This window comes from Dromiciops gliroides, chromosome 4 (genome assembly GCF_019393635.1).
Source record: "Dromiciops gliroides isolate mDroGli1 chromosome 4, mDroGli1.pri, whole genome shotgun sequence".
Classification (NCBI taxonomy): Eukaryota; Metazoa; Chordata; class Mammalia; order Microbiotheria; family Microbiotheriidae; genus Dromiciops; species Dromiciops gliroides.
In genome coordinates this window covers 292,374,180-292,400,098 of record NC_057864.1, presented here as the reverse complement: position 1 = coordinate 292,400,098, position 25,919 = coordinate 292,374,180, and the positions used below count along the sequence as shown (strand labels likewise).

At 36.9% G+C, this 25,919-nt stretch overlaps 1 protein-coding gene across 4 annotated transcripts in view; it reads right to left on the bottom strand.

Moving 5' to 3' along the window:
- LOC122752745 (regulating synaptic membrane exocytosis protein 1-like) overlaps positions 1-25,919 on the bottom strand; it is a 386,130-nt gene that overhangs the window by 293,143 nt on the left and 67,068 nt on the right. The window lies entirely within an intron of this gene.

Below are 25,919 nucleotides of genomic sequence, written 5' to 3'. Positions count from 1 at the left end.
GAAGGTACTACTAATTTTGCATACAAGTGGTTAAAATTCAAAAATCTAAAGAGGAGGCTATTACACTTTTCAAAGAATAACTGGCTCACAATCCCCATGAAAAACTGCTTTACATCAAAGGTAAACTCCCACCCCATCAGAGATGCTGAGTTTGGGGAGGACAGGGTAAGCCTTAGCCTCAACCAGCAGAAAAGCTTGTGAAGTGAATTGGCTATATTCCCTTGAAGTTTACATGAATACACCATAATTGCTCCCAGAGGAATTTGGATTGCTACACTTGTTCAAAGTTCCACAAGGTATTTTCTGGGTAAGTACCAGAGTGCAGACCAAGAGAGCAGTGACTACACTTCTTCCCAGATCACAACACCTTAGAAGCACCAAAAACTTCCAAAGCCCCAGAACTAGCTCTGAAAATACCACTGTGAAAAAGTCAGAAGCTTAAGAAAGAAACCCTCCTCACCCATGCTGGGAAGAGAGCCAAACATTAACATAAATCTCCAAATCAAGAAAAAGGGTAGAAAAATGAGCAAACAACAACTAAAGAAACTGAGCATAAAAGCTACTATGGTGACAGGAAAGATCAAGGCACAAATTCAGAAGACAATGAAATCACAAGCTAAATGAATCCACAAGCACAGCTACAAAGCAAAAATGTGAATTGGACAAAAGCCCAGGAATAGCTAAAAATGATTTCAAAATCAAATAAGGGCTAGGAAAAAATAGGTATAGAAATGAAATTAAAAGGAGAAAAATATGAAAATACAATGAACAGCTTGGTAAAAGATAAAAAAATACTGAAGAAAATAATATCTTAAAAAGCAGAATTGACCAAATGGAAAAAGAAATTTTAAAAAATCACTGAAGAAAAAAAAACTGCTTAAAAATCAGAATTGGCTAAATGGAAAAAAAGAACTACAAAATCTTATGGAAGAAAAGAATTCTTGAAAAATTACAATTGGGCAAGTGGAAACGAATGACTCCATGAGACACCAAGAAATAATAAAATAATTAAAAAGCCAAAAGAATGAAAATATGAAGAAAATATGAAATATTCTCATTGAAAAAAACAACTAACCTGAACAATAGATCAAGGAGAGATAATTTAAGAATTTTTGGATTACTTGAAAACCATGATCAAAGAAAAAGCCTAGACATAATATTTCAAGAAATCAAGTAAAACTGCCATGATATCCTAGAACCAGAGTTTAAAATAGAAATTAAAAGAATTCACTGATCACATCCTGAAAGAGATCCCAAAATGAAAACTCCCAGGAATATTATAGCCAATTCTAGAGCTCCCAGGTCAAAGAGGAAATACTTCAAGCAGCAATGAAGAAACAATTCAAACACCATAAAGTCACAGACGAGATCACACAAGATTTAGCAGCTACCATATTAAAGGAGTGGAGGGCTTGGCATATGATATTCTAGAAGACAAAGAGTAAACATCAGCAAAACTGTGTATAATCTTCCAAGAGAAAAAAATGGGTATTTAATTGAATAGAGGATGTTTGAGAATTCCTGATAAAAAGACAAGAGCTGAATAGAAAAGTGGCTTTCAATTACAAGTCTCAAAAAAATTATAAAAAGATCCTGTAATAATGCCATTATCTACTCAAAAGTGTCCCATTAGATTCACTAAGGAAGCCTTTCCTTCTTTTCCTGCATTTTTGTGAATAGGCAACAAAGCCATGGCACAAGGCAAAAATGAACCTCTCTCAATATGGAACAACTTAAGATTGAAGAGAGTATAGTGCTATTCCCATAAAAATAAATTGGAAAATATCTGGCTAATACAGGTCACTAAAGGATAAGACAAGTATTTCTAGGGTCCTAAAATTCATGTTGATACTGAGAAATTCACTGGAGTCTTAATGGATGCTGATAGATGAAGTCAAACTTTCTGAGCAATCAGAACTCTGGCATGAATGTGTACTATTTTTATTGAATTGAGCATCCTAATTACCAAGTTCTTAGCTAATTCTAAAGAAATTATTTGGGAGAAAAGCCTCGGGGTAAACATATCTCTCCCACTGTCAACAAGGAGTTGAACTTCCTTTTTTCTCTACCTGTTAAAAAGAAAAGGCCTACAACGGATGAAATCTTGAATTAAGAAAAAGTTACAACAGTCAGGAAAACAAAACAATTAAGTTTTAGGGGAAGAAAGACAGCATCTGCTACTCAAACATGGGACATCAACAGTCTTCCCAATCCTTCTATATGAAGGCTGTTGTTATTGTTGTTTACTCATTTCAGTTATGCCCAACTCTTTGTCACCCCATCTGGGGTTTTCTCGGCAAAGATACTGGAGTATCCAATTCATTTTACAGATAATGAAACTGAAGCATACAAGGTTAAGTGACTTCTCCAAGGCCACACAGCTAGTAAGTGTCTAAAGCTAGATATGAACTTTGGTCTCACTCTCTCCAGGCCTGGAGCTCTATCACCTGCCCATCTAGCTGCCCTCTATCTGAAGACAGCAGATGAAAATTAGAATGTGGGGTGGGACAGAGCCTCTGGGTTGGTGATCTTATACTGATCACTGTATTTTGGATTGTAAAGATGATTGTCCTAAAATTGTGGAGGGAAAGAGACCCAGGGAAGACCTCTGCTGCAGAACAGTGCAACTTCTGGGAGTGAAGGGAAATCTGGTATTTGTTTCTGTTCTAGTGCATTCCAAACTTGAGCAAAGACCTCACTTCTTAAGGTAGTCTACTCCAATTTAAGGCAGCTTTAATTGTTAAGGGTTGAAGAATGAGGAATGACTGTACCAAAAGGTCAACAACAATTGCAGTTTTTGACAGTATCAACAGTTTGACAGTACTGACATTTTTGACAGTATTGTCTGAACTGTTACCTATTTCTCTAGGATGTGCCTTTATTAGAGGTCATAAGACCTGGAAGAAAGCCTAGAATCCATGACTGCTTTTGAGGACCATTGGAAGGGGACTTGTTGAAAAAAATATTTTCTAGTGTAGTGAGAATGTTTGTTACCTTGACACAACTGACTCCATTTTACATTGGGCCACTATTTTGTGTTCAAATATTTTGATACTTGTTTTCCAATATTAAAATAAGTATGTGTGACATAGGTTGGTAAACTACATGTTTATGTTCATAAATAACTAATAAATCTATGGGACCCTCAGATATGGCTAATTACCAATGGAAAAATTTGGTAAATGACCTTGTCATTAGTTTATGTCATCTAGAACCAATCAAATTAATTGGTAAATTAAGTTATTGACTACCAATCACATAATTTAGATGTAATCATCCACTATTCCTAGCTAGAAGTATAAGAAACACACCAGAAACCTTCTTCCTTCTGCTTGACCTTGGGTAATGACCAAGGCACATATACTGGAAACTCAAGCTTAGCCATGTTCCCTTGAGCACAGTGCTGATTAAATGACAGAGATTTCCCAAGTTGCCAAGCAACCACCTGGGAGTGAGACATACAAGATCTTTGACTGGGCAGAGATAGAATCTTGTCACTGGGTACCAGGATGAGACCCACTTACTACGAAACCCTAGGAAATCATGTTGTTCCTAATGGGATTAGAGTTTTTATTGCTAAATAGAGAATAGGAACTAATGTTTGAATGCATATGATTAGTAAAGTTTGATTGCTAGTATTGGGGGGGGGGAGTGCCACAAGGTTCAAAATAACTAACAGCAGTTAGGAAATAAACACAGCTTTCAAAAGCCCCCCCCACCCTTTTCCTCCTGCAATGAAAATGGAATTCAGATTTTAAAGTTCACACTTCAGCATGAAAAGTCACCTCCGAACATTCTAGCTGTGAGGGAAAACTAATTATTTCAAACTCAGTGGTAGGTAAGTCGTATTTCCTTTTATAAAGATTTGAAAGGCATTAATATTTTAGCAACAACTACAGTATGTTAAAAAACAAAAGTCATTAATCTAGACAGTCTCTTGATTTCTGAACATACAAACCATTTAAATTTATTATTTGCATTTAAATATGTTCATGTCTCACTTGATGTCTCTCTTCCTACCTTAAGTGTGCTCTGCTAAATCCTAATAGTTGGATCTTTAAAAAATTAAATGTTTGCCTATTGAATGGATTCATTATTTGACAATAGTCTTTGAAAATTATTATCAGTTTACTTGGCTAAATTATGCATGAATAACCAGTGACATTCACACAGAGTAAAAAAGATTTATAATTTTTTAAAAGCTTCTATTTTTTACAACTTGGTATTAAGTCCTGATCTGGGATTATATAACGTATTTTCATTCTTTTTGATGTCTCTTGCCAAAATGTCATATAGTCTCCAATTACAACCAGACCAGGGGTCCTTACCCTTTTTTGTTCATCATGGACCCTTTTGACAGTCAAAGGAAACCTACAGAACCCTTCTCAGAACATATTTTTTATTAATTCATAAAGCAACAGACCATGGGATTGCAAAGGAAGCTAAATATACTGAAATAAAGATGTACCATTTCCAATCTAAATTTACTGATTTCCTGAATTCTAGCCAAATATTACCCAGGTTGAGAACCCCTAATCTAGTCATCCTACACATGTTTTAAAAATGAGCCTACAAAAAAATGAGCCAACAGAGCTAATTAACTGATTTTTAAATAATTAGTCCACAAAGCCCAGCTTTGTTGATTGCCTCTCTAGTTGACGATGCTAGCACAGCATTGTTACTAGACAGTATATCCAATATGATAACTTATCAAGACTTTTCTTTGAAATATATACAGAAAAAAAACTTAAAGTACTTAACCATGCTAATTAAAGTTTGAATATTTCAGAGTCCAAATAACATCTCTAATTACTAGAACTAATATGTAGATTTTATAGAGCTTGAAATTTTCATTTAAGCAAGGGTAAATGTGGAGCTCATTACAAAAGGCCAATATTAAATGACTTTGCAATTATTCAGAAAGAAATTCTTTTGATCTTTGGATCAATTTTAAATTTATGTTAGCCACCTACCAAACTTTATAAAAGAAAAGGTATGCATATATTAAACATTACACACATATATATAAATTTATTTATATTTCATATATAATGTATACAGATATATAGAGAGAGATTAGAGATGATAGAGAGATAGATATTAATAAGGTCTCTATATATTAAAACCTAAGAACTCATGCCCAAATGACTCAGTGAATAAGTCATACTGGTTATATCCAAACACTAGGAAAATTTGAGTATAACCTTGTACCATATGGAATACATATCTAGAACTTTAAGGGAGCTCAGAGGTCATTCGGCCCCCACCCCAACTCCCATTTTAGAGATGAGGAAACCAAGGGCCAGAAATGTTAAGTGATTTCCCCCAGTTCAGATAGAAAGTAAGTGACAGACCTAGAATTCAAGCACAGGTCCTGTGACTCCAAGTTCAGCATCATTTAAATTAGACTATCTTTTCCCAGCAAGGCCACTTGAAACGGAGATGATTTATGAAGTAATATGCTTTGAGAATATCCAAGAGTTCCACCAGCTACCACTCACCAACCCACTCTGAGGACAGAAAAATCCAACTTTTAGAATTTCGCCGTTGGTCCATATATAATGGATGTCTAAAACATGGTCCCAAGTTGGGGTGGGGGGATGATTTGCTGTCAGATCTTCTGCCTAAGATATCTCAGAATGGCCTTTTCATCTCAAGTGCATTGAAACTGGAAGCCTGATCGCCAACCTCCAGGGAGGTAACAAGCATAATCATGGTGCACAGAGGCCCCAGGAGAGGGAAACCACAAGCCATTCTGGCTAAATTCCAAGAGAGAAACATGTGCCCATATTGAAGAAATTAGATAGAATGCCAAAAAGTATAACCACACCCTTCCCAAGTTTAAGAGCCCTACTGGGTCAGACTCATTCTTCCCAAGGTACAATAGTGGCTAATGTATTAACTATCTGCAGCAGACATTGTTCTCCTCCCTAAATCATTTGCTTGACAAAACTTCTCAATGAGGTAGAATAGACTCACAAAGCATCTCAGTAACTACTCATTCTACCACTAGCCCTAGAAAGGGTCCTGATTGAGGAAATGAAGACCAATTACTAAGAAATAACTAAGAAATTTATTTACAGGAGGCTGCTAGGTAGTGCAGTGAATAAAGCACCAGCCCTGGATTCAGGATTAAAATCAGGTCTTAGGCACTTGACACTTACTAGCTGTGTGACCCTGGGCAAGTCACTTAATCCTCACTGCCCCACAAATAAATAAATAGACAGGCAGACAGATAGATAGATGGATAGACAGATAGATAAATAAGCAAATATATATATATGTATGTATTTACACAGGTAATATGTATATGATCAAAGAGAAATGTGTTGATACATCAGTACCTTCGCTTACACCATTTCTTTGCTCAGAAAGTTTCACTGACGTAATTAACCACCTAACTCACTACCTAGCTAATTAAGTCTAAATTCCTTAACCTGGCATTCAAAGCCTTTCATATTCAGGTCCAAATCTATCCTTTTAGAATTATATTACCCACTGAAAAAAAAACCGCAGGTATCTATGTGGTATAGTGAATAGATTGCTGATTCTAGAATCAAGAAGACCTGAGTTCTAATTTGACTTCAGATATTTACTAGCTGTGTGGCAAAGTCACTTAACCTCTATTTGCCTCAGTTTCCCCAACTACAAAAGAGTAGTAATAATAGCACCTCCATCCCAGGTTTGCTGTGAGGATTAAATGTGAAAATATTTGTGAAGTGCTTAGCACAGTGTCTGGCAAACAATAAATGCTAGCTTTCATAATATTTAAAAATTAACATTACCACGGTGCAGGGATTGAGCAATGATAAACAAAAAACTACAACTATGCTTAGAAACAAACAAAACCTATCAATCATGTCCGAAAATGAATCTTATTCTGCATTCTGAAGCCATTACCTCTCTGCCAAAACATACATATAATGCTCCACTTTAGAATCAAGGTCAGTCAGTCATTGTACTGATTGATCAGAGATCTTGTGTCTTTCAAAAATCCATCATTTTGGGGCAGCTAGGTGGAGCAGTGGATAGAGCACTGGCTTTGGATTCAGGAAGACCCGTGTTCAAATACGGCCTCAGGCACAACACTTAACTAGCTGTGTGACCCTGGGCAAGTCACTTAAACCCAATTGTCTCACACACACACACACACACACACACACACACACACAAAATCCATTGTATTTACATGCTATTATTCTATAAATTGTTCTACTGGTTCTGGTCACTTCGCTCTGGATCAGTTCAGATTATCCAAAATTCTCTGAAATCATTTCCTTCATAATTTCTTACCACATAGTAACATTTAATTACATTTATATGCCTAATTTGTTCAGCCACTCTCCAATTTATGCCCCCATTTAGCTTTTACTTCTTCATCTTTTCAAAGCAGCTGCCATATAGTATAAATAGGTTTTTTTGTACCCCACTACTTATGTACATGCATATCAATATTAGTCATTATTATTAGTAGAAATATGATGATGTGGTTCCTGCAGGTGCCCACATTGTGGCAGGACCCCTCCCCAGCAGCCCTGTGGTCTTGAACACCTCCCCTTTGTCCCCATCAGTCCTGCACTATCTATAAGTGGGCGTGGTCAGGAAGGGTCATGCTTGGTTGATTGTGCACCTCAGTTACGGCTGTCAGTGTTACTTCAGAAGCTCTTTTTGATGAAGATTGTGTGTGTGTGTGTGTGTGTGTGTGTGTGTGTGTGTGTGTGTGTGAGAGAGAGAGAGAGAGAGAGAGAGAGAGAGAGAGAGGGAAGCAGAGCAGATTAAGCCACAAAGTGGGGTCGGGGGTTCCTGGAACACGTGCTCCTTGTGAATACCTAGACTTTGTAGATTCCATCTAAAACCTCTTATATATAAGATTGTATGTTTAACATACCTTCCTGTTGAGTAACACAGGTAACGCATGATATAGAGTATTATTTAAAATAGATTAGCATTTATACATCAGACAGTCTTTGGGTTATATACCTCAACTGAACATATTTGTGTGTTTTGTTTCTTTAATGTAAATAAAGCTTTTCATGATGAACATGGAAGTAAATGAACAAGGAAAAACATTTATTACTTCCTATGAATGACTGTACAGAATACAACCAACAATTCCACTATTAAATGTTTAACATGGGGCAGCTAGGTGGCGCAGTGGATAGAGCACCGGCCCTGGAGTCAGGAGTACCTGAGTTCAAATCCGATCTCAGACACTTAACACTTACTAGCTGTGTGACCCTGGGCAAGTCATTTAACCCCAATTGCCTCACTTAAAAAAAAGTTTAACATGATGGGGGAAAAAAAGAAATATGATTATGATAATGACAGTTGTGGTGATGTACTCTATCTTTTAGCCAAATTGCACACACTGACTCCTGAATAAGGAACACTTTTTCCTAAGTTAAAATTCTTTGAGTACCCTATTGCTTATTTCTCTCACTCAAATAGACTATAATCTCCTCAAAAACAGAGACTGTCCCATTCCCAATGTGTCTTTCTGTAGTAGATGATGAACGTATGTCTGTTGATTTGTTGAATTATGTTTTATAGGATTTAGTGCTAGAAGAAAGCTTAGAGATCATGTAATTCAAGTCCCACATTTTACATAAAGGTATTTGAAGTCTAGAGAGATTAAGTGATTTACTGAGGTCATACAAATGATAGTAAATACCAAAGACAAGATTTGAATCCAGTTCTTCTCACTCCTAATTCAATATTCTTTTAGTCTCACTATGAATTAGCATAAATGGGTGGTCACAGCTGACTGTTATTTCAGAGGATCCTAAAAAAAATTGGACATAAGATAGACATGTAAGTGAACATTAAGTGAACATTAAGGAAGTCAAGAAAGGTCCAGATACTGGATACCCTATTAAGAGATCCTGAATAATCAGGGAATGGTAAAAAGACATGCATAAATTGGGGAACATGTATTGAAAATGAGAGACCATAAAAATCAAACTTTGGTTTACTAAGTTTACCCAGAGCAGAGCCTGGCAATTACAAAAGGGATACAGAGTTAAAATAAAATAGTTCACCAAGGACTATTTTAGCAAACAGAATTCATTCCAGTAATCAAGAGGCATCCATCTCAGACCCATTTGGAGAAATTCCTCTTTAACCTAATTGCTCATCTTGGAGGAATTCCCTTAATTGTTAGTGACAGCTATATCATATCATCCTTGTAGGGGCCAATAAGACATTTTACATCCTTCCCATGCACAGATTATTAGAATCTTACAAGCCCTTGCAGTTCAATGTGAAACAGTGAAAGGAGTGTAAAAGGAGACATCATGTAGTACAATGAGAAAATTCTGGATTTGAGTCAGAGAAACTAGGCATGCAGTTTCAAATACAAACTGCACCTTATTACCTGTGTGTCCTTGTGAAATTGAATTAAACCTCGGTATCATTTTCTGTAAAAATGAGAGGGTGAGCTCAAGATCATCTCTAGGATTCTTTCCATTTCCAGTTCCATGGCGAATATTCATGGTGCCTATCTGTGTATTTCTACAACTTATCTCTAATGATGAAACATTAGAAGTTAGCCTTTTCAGATATGAAGTACTTGCCTGAATCTGAATGCAAATTTTTTGCTTACTTTACCAGTTCTGTTGCATATATTGTGTAGGGGACTACAAAGCATGATGAAGCTGGCACCAATACTTAGAAACAGTCACAAACATTACAATAACAGTACAACTGAAGAAAATTCAGAACCAGTCAACACAGGTATTATATTTGAACTGTTCTTCATATCTTCAACAAGTCTCTCACCAACATATACACCATTTACTCTTACCACAACTTTCTTCCTCCCCATATCCAAGGATTCTCATCAAAGTCTCATTCAGAACCAAATATGGGTCAGTTTAATCCAAGGGATATATCAGTAGACTTCCTATTACCAGATCTCTTTAAATACTGGGGCAAAACTTCAAAAGTAGTCACCTTTACCTAATCTATTTCCTAGAGCTAGATATATATGGGGCATATCATAGTCACTGTCCGTGCACAATGCATGGTTCTGTCTATGCTGCTTCCACTCCTGGCAATTTCCTATTCTCAAATCCTGGCATATGTTGTAATTAGCCATTCTATCTCAGTAGATTCTAGCTGGTTGGAGTGTGTTCTGTAGGAGATAATATCACCACCTTCTTCCACTCTGTTTCTGTAGGAATAAAAAGCCCAAGTGAATAATAGTCAAAGCAATGAGCTCACTTCAATTCAAAGATGTAGCAGGGTATTTCTAATTTATAATATTCTCAACCCTGATCTGGAGCCGACCTAGCATACCTTGGTATAGAGGTCAGAATGCAAAGGATTCATTATTCATTATCCATGCCTCTAGAGGGAGTTAGATAGCAGTAGCAGGTCATAGATATGACTGATCATAAAGAAGAGGCACAAAGGGAACTTGACTTAAGCCATATGTTTTGTTTTGGAGGAATGTGACTTGCCCAGAGTCACACAGCTAGTAAATGACTGAGGCCAGATATGAACTCAGATACTCAGGTCAATCTGACTCTAGGGACAGTACTATCCACTAAACCATCTAGCTGCCCCTGCCATATGGTTTGTTTGTTGGTTTGTTTGTTTTTTTGGTCTGTTTTTTTTTTCCAGGGCAACAAGGGTTAAGTGACTTGCCCAGGGTCACACAGCTAGTAAGTGTCAAGCGTCTGAGGCTGAATTTAAACTCAGGTCTTCCTGAATCCAGGGCCCGTGCTTTGTCCATTGTGCTACCCAGCTGTCCCTGCCATATGTTCTTAATGTCTAGATCATACACAAGATATTGGCTTGATGCACATACAGATGTTGAAGCTAGAGAAGTATATTATGTTTCCCCTTTTTTGTTCCTAGTAATAGAAAGAGGAGCCAGGTAGCATCTCTTGAGGGATGCACATGGCTAATGATGGCTTTGGCCACAGCTAGGCTTTACTTCTTAGCATTGAGATTGTGGAAAGGTACTCTATAACCTCATCTGAGCATATGTGTGGATGGAGGATTTTGGACTAGTAATAGCTAAGTAATAATAGCTAACATATACTACTTAGTATGTGCCAGGCACATGGCTAAGCCCTTTACAATTATTATTTCATTTTATCCTCACGACCACCTTGGGATGTAGGTATTATTATTATCCACATTGTACCAATGAGGAAACTGAGGCAAACAGAAGTGAAATGATTTAACTAGGGTTACCAAACTACGAGTCTCTGAGGCTAGATTCAAACTTGAGTCTTCCTGACTTCAGCAGACCTATGGCTCTATCCACTGTGTCTTATTGTTTGTCCTTCATTCTCGAAGAGGACCATGGCATCAGGGTAATGTCATGACTTGCACTGAACTCATTTGAGGGAGGGCTGTGCAAGGTCACCAACCTCACTCTCTCCTCCAGAGCCATCTGGGTCCAGTGGCAAGATATCTATCAGCAAAACTGGAAGTGGCCCCGGATATTTAAGGCAATTGGGATTAAGTGATTTACCCAAGGTCACACAGCTAGTAAACATCTGGGTTGAAATTTGAACTCAGGTCCTCTTGACTCCAGGGCCAATTCTATATCCACTATACCACCTAGATTCCTGGACTAGATGATTTCTCAGGTCCCTTACAGCTTGAAATCTATTATCCTCTGTAAATCTGGAAAAAATCCTTAGAGATGATGTAGTCCAACCCTTTGATTTTACAGAGAAGAAAACTGTGGCCATAAAGGTTAAATGAATTATCCAAAATCATTGTTGTAGTTATTAGTCACAGAAGTAGAATTAGAATCCAGCTCTTCTGACATCTAATGTCTTTTCCCAGTAAACCCAACAAATCTACTGATTAATAAAAGCCATATAAATTTTAGATTTTTCTCCCAAGGGTGTTAGTGGCATGGGTAGAGAAGCACAACTATTTGGGGAAGAGTGAGCAAGTGAAGAAAGTAATCTCGAAGAATTCAAAGGTCTTCCACTCACCCCGCCACCACTCATATGATGATGCTTCCCTCAACTAATACAGTTAAGTATTAGCAGGCTGTCTTGGTGGAAAACAGAGTAATAGTGTGCAGGGAAGGAGGCAGATAGAAAAAGGTTGTATTATAGTGACTCAATTGGAGTGCATATGAGTCCCCCAGATTTCTGACCCTGCTTGTTATGTTAGTATTCTCTGCTTGTAGGAAGATATCCATCATTCATATCTCCCCCCCTCCCCATATCCATCTCCAATACCCAAGATATCTTATTTTCCTGCATTATTCTAGTGTCCCAGAATACGTAACATCATTCAGGTATATTCTATGATGCTTCGGTGGGTACAAATTCAGAGGACACTGCATACCTAACTAATCAATCAAGGAGTAAGCATTTAAGTGCTTACTATGTACCAGGCACTGTTCTAAGATCCAGTGATACAAAAAGAAGCAAAACAAAGTCCCTGCCCTCAATGAGCTAATCCTGCTACTTTGATGTGGTTGATAAGGAACTACAGCCTAATGGAGACACTAAACATTCTTCCACCATCCATTTCCAAAGGAAATAACATAGATTATAACTTAATAAACTAGCATCTTCTCTTAGCCTCAAATGTTTTTGTCTGGTAGATTCATAGCTTGAAAATAATAAGATCATCTATTCCAATTTCTATTTTACTGATAAGGAAATTGAAACCCATATGGTTGAAAGGATTTTCATAAGGTAGAGCAGGTGGTTAGTATTGCTCTCAGGATTAGAACACAGCTCTTCCAACTCATGGCTCACTACTCTTCCATTATATCACGTTGCCTTCTCCCCTTCAGTGACCCTAATAATAATGGAAAAATACAAGTCTTGGATTCTCTGATAGTACACATAAAAAGGGTTGGGGTCTGAAGTCCTTTAATTCCACCTGCATATCAATATATCTTCTCCATGCCTTTCCTGACCCCCTCAACTGTCAGTACCCTCCCATTCAAACTGCCTAATATTGAAATACTTTACATATTTATATTTATTCATTTTATATTTGTCCTATATGTACATAGATATATACACATATATTGTGCATATACATGCATCCATCTATCTATCTATATGCATATATCTGTATAGGTATAGCATGTATATATGTGTATTATATAATATATTCATACTTGTATTCTACATTATAATATGAGCCCTTTTCAAGTAATGATTATTTCATTATCCACCAGTATCTAGCACAGTGCCTGGCACATAGTAGGTGCTTAATAAATGCTTGTTGATGGATTGATCGGTTACCATAAAATAACCCACTGCAACAGGGCAGTGGATCTTATTACTATGTTTTTTCAGTAATTTTACTCTTTAATCTCATGGTAATTTGGTTTGTAGAAAGACCAATAGGATCTTAGGTCTAGAGCTAAAAGGGACACATAGACCATCTAGTCCAGCTTTCTTGTATTTCATATGAGCAAAATAAAGTCCAGGAGGTTTAAATGACTTGGTCAAATAACACAGATAATAAGCATAAAAGGGAAGGGGGAGGATTTGAACCTAGGCCCTTGGATTCCACTATATCATATGGCCTTATACATATAGAAAATAATACTCTCAGTTTTGATATAAAAACCCAAATGCCTTCTATTACTTACCATATATAGCTCATGTACATGTCCATGCCATTCGTTACAGGAGAACCCCAAAAGTTGCTTAATGGAAAGAATTTCCCTATTCATTTTAGGCTGTGATCAACAGTAATTAAATCTACTAAGAAATAAAATATGTTTTCCTGCCCCACCAACAGGCAGGGAATTCAGAGGGAGTGAAATAACAAAGAAAAAGAGGAGAAAAATAGAGAAATCCAGAAATGTGACAGTTTTATCAGTTACAGCCTTTTCTAGTCCTTTCAGTAAATCACAGGGAGGGTTTGGTTATAGTTCTCAGATTGAGTGTATTATGCAAATAAATAAAGGCAACAAAACAGGGAGAAAACAGTGTGATACTCTGACAGGAGGAAAGCTGTAGCTCACATGAGTAACACAATTTACATTAAGATACAGGTGAAAGAAGGCTAATGTCTTGAGTCAAATGCATATTTCAGGGGTAGCAAAGAATCTGAAAAGTCTCACAAAGCAATAAATTCTCTGTGTCTCTCTCTCTCTGTCTCTGGCCCTCTGTCTCTGTCTCTCTCATATGACTCTCAAAATTTTAAGGACTCACCCAATGTTATTTTGGAATTTAATTGTGTCATGGAAATTAAAATCAGAAAAGCATTATTTTGATTAAAGAACAGTAGACAGTTCTTAGCTTAGCTTTAGTACTAACTAGCCATATGATCTTGAAAATCTTAATGCGATTTTCTGGGCTTTCTTTCCATGTAGTCATTGATAAAATGAGATTGGGCTACATAATCTCTAATATTTTATGACACTTCCAGAAGAAGTTAAACAAAGATGAACAATATTTTATTATTTTACTTTTAATGTTATCTTAGGAATAAGATCATTGATTTGAAGCTGGAAGGGACCAATTAACAAACATTTATTTAATACCTTTTATGTGTCAGGCACTGTGATATGAGCTATGCATACAAAAATAAAAATGAGACAATCCTGTCTTCAAGGAGTTAATAGTCTTCTGAAGGGACATTGCATGTTCACAATTCAAAAAGATGAAGATATATTCAAGTAAATACAAAGTGATTTTGGTAGGGGGTAAATTGGGTTCCTAATAACTGGGAAATTCTTGAAGTAGACGGAATTTGGTATAAGTATTGAAGGGATCCAGGGGTTTGAAGAGCCAGAGGTGAGAAGAAAAAGAATTGTAGGCATGAGCCTTTGCAAAGACATGGTTATGGGACCTGGAATGTCCTAAACTAAGAACAGGCAAGAGCCCAATTTTGCTGGAACATAAAGATAGAATGTGTGAATGTAATCATCCTGGAAAGCTAGGCTGGAAACAGATTGTGAAAGGCTTTAAATGCCAAACAGAGGGATTCGTATTGTGTCCTAGAAGCAATAGAAAGCCACTGACATTTCTTGAGAGGAAAGAGCAATATGGTCAAACTGATGCTTCCACAATATCACTTTGGCAACCCAGCCCCAAGATTTTATAGATGAGCTAACCAAGGTGTAGAGAGTTCAAGTGGCCTGCACAAGATGACAAGGTCAAGATCTGAGACCAGCTTCCCTGATTCCAGGTCCAGTGATTTCTCCTTTCTGTTCCACTGCCTTCAATACTTCAAGGGATCTATGAGATAATTAATGTAAATATGCTCCTTCCAATGGTGCAGGCCCATCACCACTTTTACATCTGGTGCCATATCTCTATTCTTCCAGGACATAAGAGGTTTATCTCATTTTTTTTAAAGAACATTCCATTTATACCAGTACAATATTAATTTTAGCCAGGAGATAGTTTTTGGCCACACAGAGACACGAGGGCTATCTTCTATAACATATTGGAGATGTTCTGATCTAAATCAGAAGTGCTCACACCCAGGGGATGACTTTTAAATATATAGGTATATAATATTTTCAAAAGACACACACATATACACATATATAATGTATACATACACAGACACACACATATTTAGAGATAGAGATAAGAGATAGTGATAGAGATAGAGATCGGAGATAGAGGTAGAGATTAGATAGAGAGAGGAAGAGATTAGTGAGAGCGAAAGAGGGAGAGAGAAAATTTGCCACATGTGTGTTGAAGAAATTTACACCTGATAACTGAATAAAGTTACCCATCCACTCAACCACAAACAAAGGGATTAAACTCAATTCATATGCAAAGATATGCACACACACATATATCCATATATTTATGTGTGTGCATGTGTGTATTTATGTGTGTATGTGTATATGTGTGTGTGCAGCTCAATCACTCATGTAGAAATGAAAGCACAGAATATTGAATCTTATTCTGTGGAGAAAGCAAAGAGAGCTGTCTCAGTGGTTTTTGTCTCAGGTTCTATGACTCCAACTTTTTTTTAGCAGTGGAATTCGCTAGACTGTGTGCTCCCATGCCGGACTCCAAACAGTAGCCTATTAGAGAATCTAAAGTACACACAGAAAGTGGACATAGAATATAAACTTCTTAAAGCTAGAAACAGTTTCATTTTCACCTTTATCTACCCAGTGACTCTTACAAAGTCTTACATATAGTAGGTACTTAAGAATTGAGCAGTATCAGTATATGTGGCAAAAATACAAGAAAAAAAAGGATTCATGAAAAGTTCAGAAGATTGGAAGAAAATAGAAGAAGCTGTCTAGAAATCTAAAGGTTTTGGGGTAGCTTCCAAATACACCCCCCCACAATCCTAAATAATATCTTTTTAGTTTGTAAAAACTGAAGCTCACTATATCTAGACAGGGTGGGACAAGTGACTCAAACTTACAGTAGAACGACTAAATGTGCCGGGCTAAGGTTCTGTGTAACATGTTGCCCAGAATAAAATACATGATACTTACTAAAGTCATAGCTTTTGACATGTCTAATGGGATCTGGGATGAAGTATTGTATAGAGCATAGCTTCTTAAGGTATGGTTTGTGGCCCCCATATGGGGTCACATAACTGAGTTTGGGGGTAGCAAAATATTTGACAACAATAAAAGGTTATGTATACCTATTTTATTGACTTATATACCTGGGGTCCCTTAAAAATTTCTTTGGTGAAGAGAGGTCATGAGTGGAAAAAGTTTAAGAAGCCTGGTACAGCATATAGAGTGCTTGACCTGGAGTTAAAAAGACTGGGATACAAACACTGGCTCAAATATTTACTAGCTAGTCAATTTCTAGACCTCAGTTTCTTCATTTGTAAAATTGAACCCTATGAACTCTAATGAACTTTTTTTTTTCTGTGAAGCAATTGGGATTAAGTGACTTGCCCAGGGTCACACAGCTAGTAAGTGTCAAGTGTCTGAGGTAGGATTTGAACTCAGGTCCTCCTGAATCGAGGACTAGTACTCTATCCACTGCACCACCTAGCTGCCCCCTCTAAAGAACTTTTTAGTTCTAAATCTATGATCCATTTACCCATATTTAGGCATATAGAACTTAAATGTAAGGTAGTACAGTATAATGGAAAGAGAACTAATTCTAGAGTCAGAGGAACTGAGTTCCAAACCTGCCCCTGATATGTACTACCTGTTTGACCTTTGGCAGGTCACAGCCTAATTGCCTCTGCAAAATCAACACCTTTTAGATTCTTTCCAGCTGTAAATCTATATTCTTCTGATTATTCACACGGTTACAACAGATGACTTGATTCACTCCAATAATGTCCTTTTAATCTTTAGTACTGTGGTTGGTAGGATCCTAGTTCAAATCTCCCCTCAGACACTTACTAGCTGTGTGACCCTGTGCAAGTTACTTAACGCCAATTGCCTTAAAAATTGGGGCCATGGGGGCAGCTAGATGGCACAGTGGATAGAGCACCGGCCCTGGAGTCAGGAGTACCTGAGTTCAAATCCGGCCTCAGACACTTAACACTTACTAGCTGTGTGACCCTGGGCAAGTCACTTAACACCAATTGCCTCACTAAAACAACAACAACAACAACAACAACAACAACAACAACAAATCGGGGCCATCTCCAGTCATCCTGATGTATATATCTTGCCACTGGACTCAGATGGCTAAGGAGGAGAGAGTGAGATTGGTAACCTTGCACAGCCTTCCCTCACTTAAATCCAATTCATTGCAAGTCATGATGTCATGGTCCTCTTCAAAAACAAAGGACAAACAACAAAAATTTTCACTTTAAATCAAGAAGAGAGTATTGATCCATCTCCATCCTCATTAAGGTTCATGAATATTCCAGTTTTCCCCTCCTCACTTCTGATTTACTAAAGCAGTAACAGTCATAGTTAAATAGCAAACAGTGACAAAATTAGCTGGAATCTATGCCTTAAAACGTTTACCCTTTCCATCAGCTATTTCTTGACACTTAGCTTGAATGAGTTGCTTATATAAAATTGAGTGTGTTAGAGAGAGAGAGAGAGAAAGAGAGAGAGCGAGCGCTGTAGGAGCTTTGCAAAAGATTTGATATTATGATTTTCTTTTATATCTTAGGTCTGTGGTTTTGTCCAGGAAAACAACTGAATCACTGCAGCTCATCTTGAAAACTTGTGCTTCCTTTTAGACTTGAATTACACTGAATGAACTAGATTCCTATGTCCTATAATGCCATAATGGGGTAAAAGGGAGATAGAGATGGAAGAAAGGAATAGGGCAAAAGACAAGGGGGGCAAGATGGAAAGATGAGCTCTGCACAGTTGTCTCTTCCCTCCTCTTTAGAGGTGAAGGTGGCCATCCATCTAGGCATTTAATTGAATGCATACCTGTCCTAGAAAGTACAACGTCCTTTGACTTGGAAGGTCCTCTTCTGGGAGCAGCATTTTACAGTTTCTAAAAAGGGAAACATCAGGCAGGAGAAAGATATGAAGAAGATATTTTCTTTCTTTTTCCTGATAAAGGATAAATGGTGTCTTTCTGGAGATGACATGTGAAGATACAGCTTTTTTTTTTTCCAGCAGACTTGTGAATTCACTAGTGTAGGTAGCTTCCAAAGATGTGTTTCCTCTTCCAAAGCAGACAAACACTTTCTCAGCAACTTATACCCTTAGAGTATTGTTTAGGTTAAGTGACTTGCCCAAGGTCACAAAGCCATTATATGTCAGAGGTGTAACTTGAAGTCATCTATCAATTTGCATAGATATACAAGCAAATAGGTAACAGAAGTGTTTTCCTACTTAATTCAAATCAAATAAGTTTAGAAGGTCTCTACTGTGATCCATGGGGAAAGCATATTTGGTAATGTGATATGGAATATCCTGTAGAAAAGGGGGTCTCTTTCTGATTTGTAAAATAAGGCAATTGCACTATATGACCTCCAAGGTCTCTTCCAGCTCCAGATCTATGATCTTATGTCTCATTTTGCCATTAAAGTTCTGATATTCTGTATGCAATATCTGTTGACCACTTTGGTTTGAATGCTGTGGGTTTTTTAAGGCAAAGATGAACTCATCAGAGTGAAGTAAAGAAGGGACTAGTTTAGCCTTTGCAGTAAATCATCAAGAAACCCTTTCCTCAGAAAAAGGCAGTGACAGGAGCAAACTCCAGATACTCCCTACCAAACTCCCTACCCCCATATCCCCAGTGCTTTTTTTTCCATCTGGCTCATTGCCTAGCTTCCTTAAGTATTTTTTTTCTTTTCAGTACAACCCTATTTATACATGCTTTCCCCCTTCTTGCATGCCTACTTTATCATGGCTGTCAATTTTAATAATACAATTTAATTTTACAGTGTTGTAATTCTGAGCCTCCAGGCAAAACTGTCAGAAAGCCCCCCTTCCTCTTGGAGAGTTAGAAAATAAAGATATCTCCATAAAAGAGGGGCCCCTTCTTTTCAAGATACTTCAATGTGTGGATTATGCATAAACCTATGAATTTAAACCTTTTTGGAGCACCAATAATGTGACAGGTGCCAGGCTATATCTGTCAAGGTACTATGTAAAGGACCTGACATGCTAAAGGGGTTTAATATTAGCAGCACACAAGTGCATCTTGAAAGTTACCCCTAAAAATGCCTGAACAAACTGGAAATTGAATGTAATTGGATATTTTTGCTCTGTAAGAAATGACTAATATGAAAATTATGGTGGGTGGAAGGTAGTGATAGAAATGGAAAAAAAAAAGGAAGAAAAGAAAGGAAGCAGCATCAATGAAATATTTTTAAAAACACATAAAAGTGAGCAGAAGGAAATTCCGAAAGGGCACAAACAAGTAGGGCAGTTTTGTTTCCATGATAAATTAAATATATCCTTTAAAAAAACCCAATGGAACAGAAGTTTCCAGTTTCCTATGCAACCTTATTTTTGTTCTTCTTTGAACAGTATAATGTTCATGTTTAAGTTCATAAAAAAAATCAAAGAACCATGTACACTTGGAAGAACTTGTGTAACAATCATTTAGACAATGATCACATTAATATAAAGGGAAATGATTTTTTAAAATCTTGGAACTCTTATCAGTGCAGTAGCCAATCTTGATAAATAGGAATTGATGCCCCCCTCCCCTCTGTGGAGAGGTGGTAGACTATAGTTGAGGAATGAGGCAAGTATGCCTTGTCAGACCTGTTAAATTGTTGGCTGTACTTCTTCATTTCTAGAGAAGGTTCTAGGAGAGGAATATTGTGGGGATAGCAATGGAGGGGAAATGGGGAAATGACCAGATGTTTTAAAAAAAGCACCAATAGAAAATATAGTTTTTTTTTTGTTTTTGTTTTTGTTTTTGTTTTTTGGTGAGGCAATTGGGATTAAGTGATTTGCCCAGGGTCACACAGCTAGTAAGTGTCAAGTGTCTGAGGCTGGATTTGAACTCAGGTCCTCCTGAATCCAGGGCTCATGCTCCATCCACTGCGCCACCTAGCTGCCCCGAAAATATAGTTTTTAAAGTTAAATGTAAGGCAAGCAAAAGGAACATCCTACCAGAGCATTAGGACCAAGGCTAGTGTATCATTTTCTTCTTTCCAGATAGTCTAAGAATTCCCAAACACCTCTTCCCCTCCCCTCCCAAATCCCCAGACATTTGCTTCTCCCTACATTTTTGACTACAACCCACCCAACCACAATTAGTGTGAATTAGAATGTTTCTATTATGTTTATCTTAAAAGAAAAAAAAACATGGTAATTAAGAGATAATTGTTAGGTGGAAAATATTGAAGACTAGTAACCCTCTAATTCCAAAACAAACATAGCAAAGTGCCAGTAGGTTTGAAAGTGGCAAACAAGGGTAAAACAGTCACTAGATCAGGTGACTGAGGACAGGAGAGTATTTTTAGGTAGATAATTGTAATACTTGAAAGCTGACAAAATGTGATTCATCCCAACCTATGCTCAGTGTTAATTTGTTCCATTTTCATCTCTAGCATTTTCTGTTAGGAGCCGAAAAAAAAAATTTTAATCCCTTGGAATGTAGACTATAGTCTATAGTCAGTAATCAACAAAGTACAGTATTGTGGTCCAAGAATCAACAAGAAGGAATATAGGAGGTAAAGCTGGGGCATGTTGATGCAGGGCAACCAGGTAACCTTCAGAGTTTGATTCTAACTCTATTTTAACCAAGAACACATTGTCTGCAGCTCACCCCTCAACTCCCACATTTCAAATCTTCAGCACAGAGTTAAGCAGGAACATGGGGGGGGGAAGACTTGTCACAGAGTCTTGAGGAGGCGGGGAGAGTTCTCTAGGCACAAATTCAAGTACTCGCTTGCCAGATGAACACAAGATTTTTTATTTTAATGACCAGCTAAAACCCTGCAGTGTGAGCTTTTCTGCATATTATTCTCTTCTAAAGATATTCACTAATTAAGAGATATACTACCAGTGCTCCTCAAAGTTGAAATTACTGCTGCCACCATACATGGTATGGGTTTAAAAAGGGGTGGGGGAATGGAATATATACTTTTAAATCTTCAACCATAAATAAGTGAAAAAAATTAACCTTTTTTTTTTGCATAGGTTAATGAGGGTTAAGTGACTTGCCTAGGGTCAAACAGCTATTATGTATCAGGTGTTTAAGGCCGGATTTGAACTCTGGTCCTCCTGAATCCAGGGCCAGTGCTTTATCCACTGTGCCACCTACCTGCCACCCAAAATTAATTTTTAATGTTTAAGATCTTGGACAATTTCTGCAATTGTTCACAATTACAGATAGCATAGGTCCTCTTGTGTTAAATGAACAACTTGTCATACAACAGATGAGAAGTAGTGTCAGAGAGATTGTTCAGTTCCCAGCTTCTGATAATCACTAAATTGCTGGACAAGTCACTTATAAGCTTTAGTCAGCTTCCCTTTAAAATGGGTACTTGTAATGCATCACTTTCAGAGTTGTCCTGTAGAAACTGATTTGTAAATCTTAAAACTCTATACAACTTGGAATTGTAGTTGTCATCATTAGTCTCATCATTATTGTTAACAGAAAAATGTATGAGAAGAGAAGAAACAAATTAAGACAGGGTGGTCACATAGAAAGAATTTATTGTATCTTTGCAGTTGTGTCTAATTCCTTGTGACCCCATCTGGGGTTTTCTTGGCAAAGATATTGGAGTGGTTTTCCATTTTCTTCTCCAGCTCATTTTATAGATGAGGAACTAAGGCAAAGAGGGTTAAATGACTTGCCCGGAGTCACACAGCTAGCAAGTATCTGAGGCCAGATTTGAACTCATGAAGATGAGTCTTTCTGATTCCAAACCCAGCATTCTGTCCGCTATGCCACCTAGCTGCCCTATAGTAATAATAAGGAAAGCCTAATCAATAGTTTGTGTGTTCTTTTAGCACCTACATAATGTTGCAAATGTAAGGAGGGATTTCATATTGTTTAGATACACTCTGTTTCCAGGGACACAAGGGGAGACATAGACACAAGTTGTATAGTATATGTAGGCATGGGTGGGTTGCAATTGACTGAAATAATGACCACATCCATCAGATTAGAGTTCCATTACTATAGTGAAGTATTATCAACAGGAATGAGCCATATTAATTTCCTCAAAGAAATACATATTATTTGAAGGTTCTTACTAATCTTCAAGATACTCCATCTCTATTCTGACATCATTCACTCATACAGCAAGATTATATGAGTTAAAAAAGTAGACAGGCAATGTGGCTTAAAGGATAGGGTGATAGATGTGATTTCAGAAGGTCCTGGGTTCAAATCCCCTCTCTGTCACTCATCAGCTATGTGACCCTAGGCATGTAATTTACCTTTTTTAAGCTTCAGTTTCCTCATCTATAAAATAATGGAGTTGGACTTGGCCTCTAAGGTCCCTTTTAGCTCTAATCCTATGATCTTATCATTTCCAATCCTATAATAAATTATGGCATTTGTTCTCAGGGAATATACAGTTTATCTAGAAACTAATAATGAATAAAGGTTTAAAACACTAGGCTAAGGGAATATTTAGGAGGCATTTAACCTTAATACAGTTAGTGACACTCCATTTCATTTTTTCTATATTATTTCATGGAGTAACTATAATAGGATGAGATTAATTTTCAAAAGCCACACAATAAAACCATTTGCAGAATTTTATAGTCAAGCTACACAACTTAGTTAAAGAGAGGGTCTAGGCTCATTTATTCATTCATTCATGCACCAAACATCAAGGGCCTACTCCTTTTCCTTTTCCCCTCTTGATTTCCTTCCAAGTTTTAGGAATTCTTCAAAGCAGGTACCTTTATCCTGGTACAGTGTTAAATACATACTAAATGCTCAATAATAGTTGTTATTCAATTCGTTCTCTCCCTTCTTTTCTTATTCATGGTTTTGTAAGAATATTAATTTTTCAAAGATCAGCTTTAACCACTTAGAGTAACATTTGATGATGCCTTATGCCTTCCTCAATCAAATTTTGTTCTGTGGGATTCTCCCAGTCATAAATAGATCATAATGTCTCATAGAAAACTTAGACTTCTGGTAGTATCTAAATGGAAAAAAATTGGGAAATACTGTTGAGTATGGTATAGTGGGGGAAAAAAACATTGACTCTAACTCAGAAGATTAGGGTTCAAATTCCAGCAGTGCAATTTACTATCTGTTGTGGCCTTGTACAAGTCATTTGAGCTATTTGAACCTTGGTTTCCTCATGTGTAAAATGAAGGCAATAGAAAGAAGGTTCTGAGGTTCCTTCCAGATCTAAAGCTAACATCACACGCTCCTACCTAATGATCTCATCCTTGGGAAGAGGTGTTTTCTTGAAATAGTCATTATATAGTTATTTTAAAAAGGGAAATCCAGTCTTAGAGGGTACAAACTCAGAAGAGGTAATAAAATAAGTATACCCTCTTTGTGCTTTGCACAAAGTAATGAACTTCCCATGAGTGTTTTCTTAAGTAATGACAGCTTTTTAATACTCTGACATCATATTAGGGACTACCTGATCATCTACTTCAAGATGCTACTTTTACCAAGTTGTGATATTATGAAATGAGATTATGTTCTATAGGATCAATTCTTGCTGTTCTGGTGTTTAGTTAGATTCTGCTTATTCCTGTAAATATTCTATGCAAATGAATGCCTTACATAAATTACAAGAACTGTTGTCTGAAAATGCCCTGTGGTTAAAAACATTGAAACACCCTGCATCAAGCAAATAGTTCCCAGGAGGTACACTATGACCCCCTTTATTGAAAATGTTAGTACCCTTTTAATGACAAATAGTAGATGCTTTCTATTTCTGAGGTGGAGAGAAGAGATAAAGCCACCATTGGGTGGAAATATTAGAGTCTGCTGTTATAAGAGTTGTAAATTAATTAACAAAATAGCAATTACAAAAATCGGCTCAGAGGGCCAATAAGTTGTTAAATGACTTGGAGACAACACCTGGTTTCTGAGATTTCACAATGATGGTTCAAATTTCCCCCACCTTTTGATTTATGTATTCAGTTGTCCTTGGTCTTTCAGTTTCTACTAATAATGCTTTTAATTCCACCTTTAATTATCCTGACTTTTACTTTAACCTAATTAACCAAGAACATGTAATAACCTTAGATGTGTGCCATCTTACTTCTAATTCTCTTTGTAGATATTCAATAAACTTATTTTTTAATCCCCTCATTTACCCTTAACAAAAAGATAGTTATGTTGCCATCACTATTAATGTAGAGCATATCCACATAGATGAGATCGCATTATATGCTGAATAAGAACATTTGATGGGCTTATTCATTAATTTTCATGGGGAGAAATTCTGACTGGTAGCAAAAAAGACAACATTACAAGCTTAGAGTCACTTAAAAGGCATGGTATAGTGAGAGACTAAGAAGAAAAGTGTGAATTCTAGTCCTGGCTGTGACACTAACCAACTATTTGAACTTTGGAAAGCCATTTAATGCTCTTGTGCCTCTATCAAGAAATGTAGAAAATACCTACCAAATGAAGACATTGGACTTCATGACTTCTAAATGTCCTTTCAATCCTAAAGTTCCACAATTCTACTGTAGCTTTTATAGCCACAGCAGGGGCTGTTGGGAAGTATAGCTTTCCCAGCAGAAAGGATCCCTTAAACAGTCTGGTAAAGCCTAGAGACCCCTTCTCAGAATACTTTTTAGTTACTTAAAACACATAGATTTGTAAAACAACCAATTATGTTGAAATAATAGATACATACATAAATACACATATACATACAGATAGGGGGCTATTACCTTAGATTGACTATAATCGTCTAGCTCACTGATCTGTTTCAGGAATGATCCTCCCAGACAGAACTTGTTTATCTTAAGGTGCCTTCCTTAGTGTACATTTTTGGGACTAGTTAATAGATCTCCCCCTTACTGCTTTCACTCTCCATTCTTCTCCCACCTTCTCATTGTCTCCCTCTATGGGAGATGATGTTGTTTATCCTTTCAAAGTTTCCTGGTCTTTTAAAACCTTGTTTATGCTTTTAAATGGATTTTGCCTCTAAATAAACATAAGCTGACTTTTATTACAGTCATAGAAACTGGTTTTAGTAGAGGAATGGGTAAGAAGGGAAATTCAGTGACTGGTGGAAATTTTTTTATCTGCATTCCAAATAGAGAAAGTAGTTTCTTCTCAGTGGCTAAGGAATGGAAAAATTATTTTCCTTAGTGTGAAGGATTCTGATATTATTGGATTCATTAATATTCACATAATATTCATCTCTCCAAAATGGCAGAAGTAGAAGACAAAAGTGAACAAATGAGATCAATTGCTCTTGCCTTAAAAGAGAAAAATCTATGAGCCTATATCAAGTTCTTTGGCAAAACAAAGAAGGGTTTCCACTATAAAAAATTGTTAGGATATAGGACAAGAAAGTCAGAAGTTTATGAAAAAATTCTCCTCTGCTGCTTACAATAACTTTACATAGATATTAAGCAGCAGCCTTAATAAAAGACAATTTTAAAAGCACCTTATTTTTGAAAAGTGGGTTTAAAATTAAGA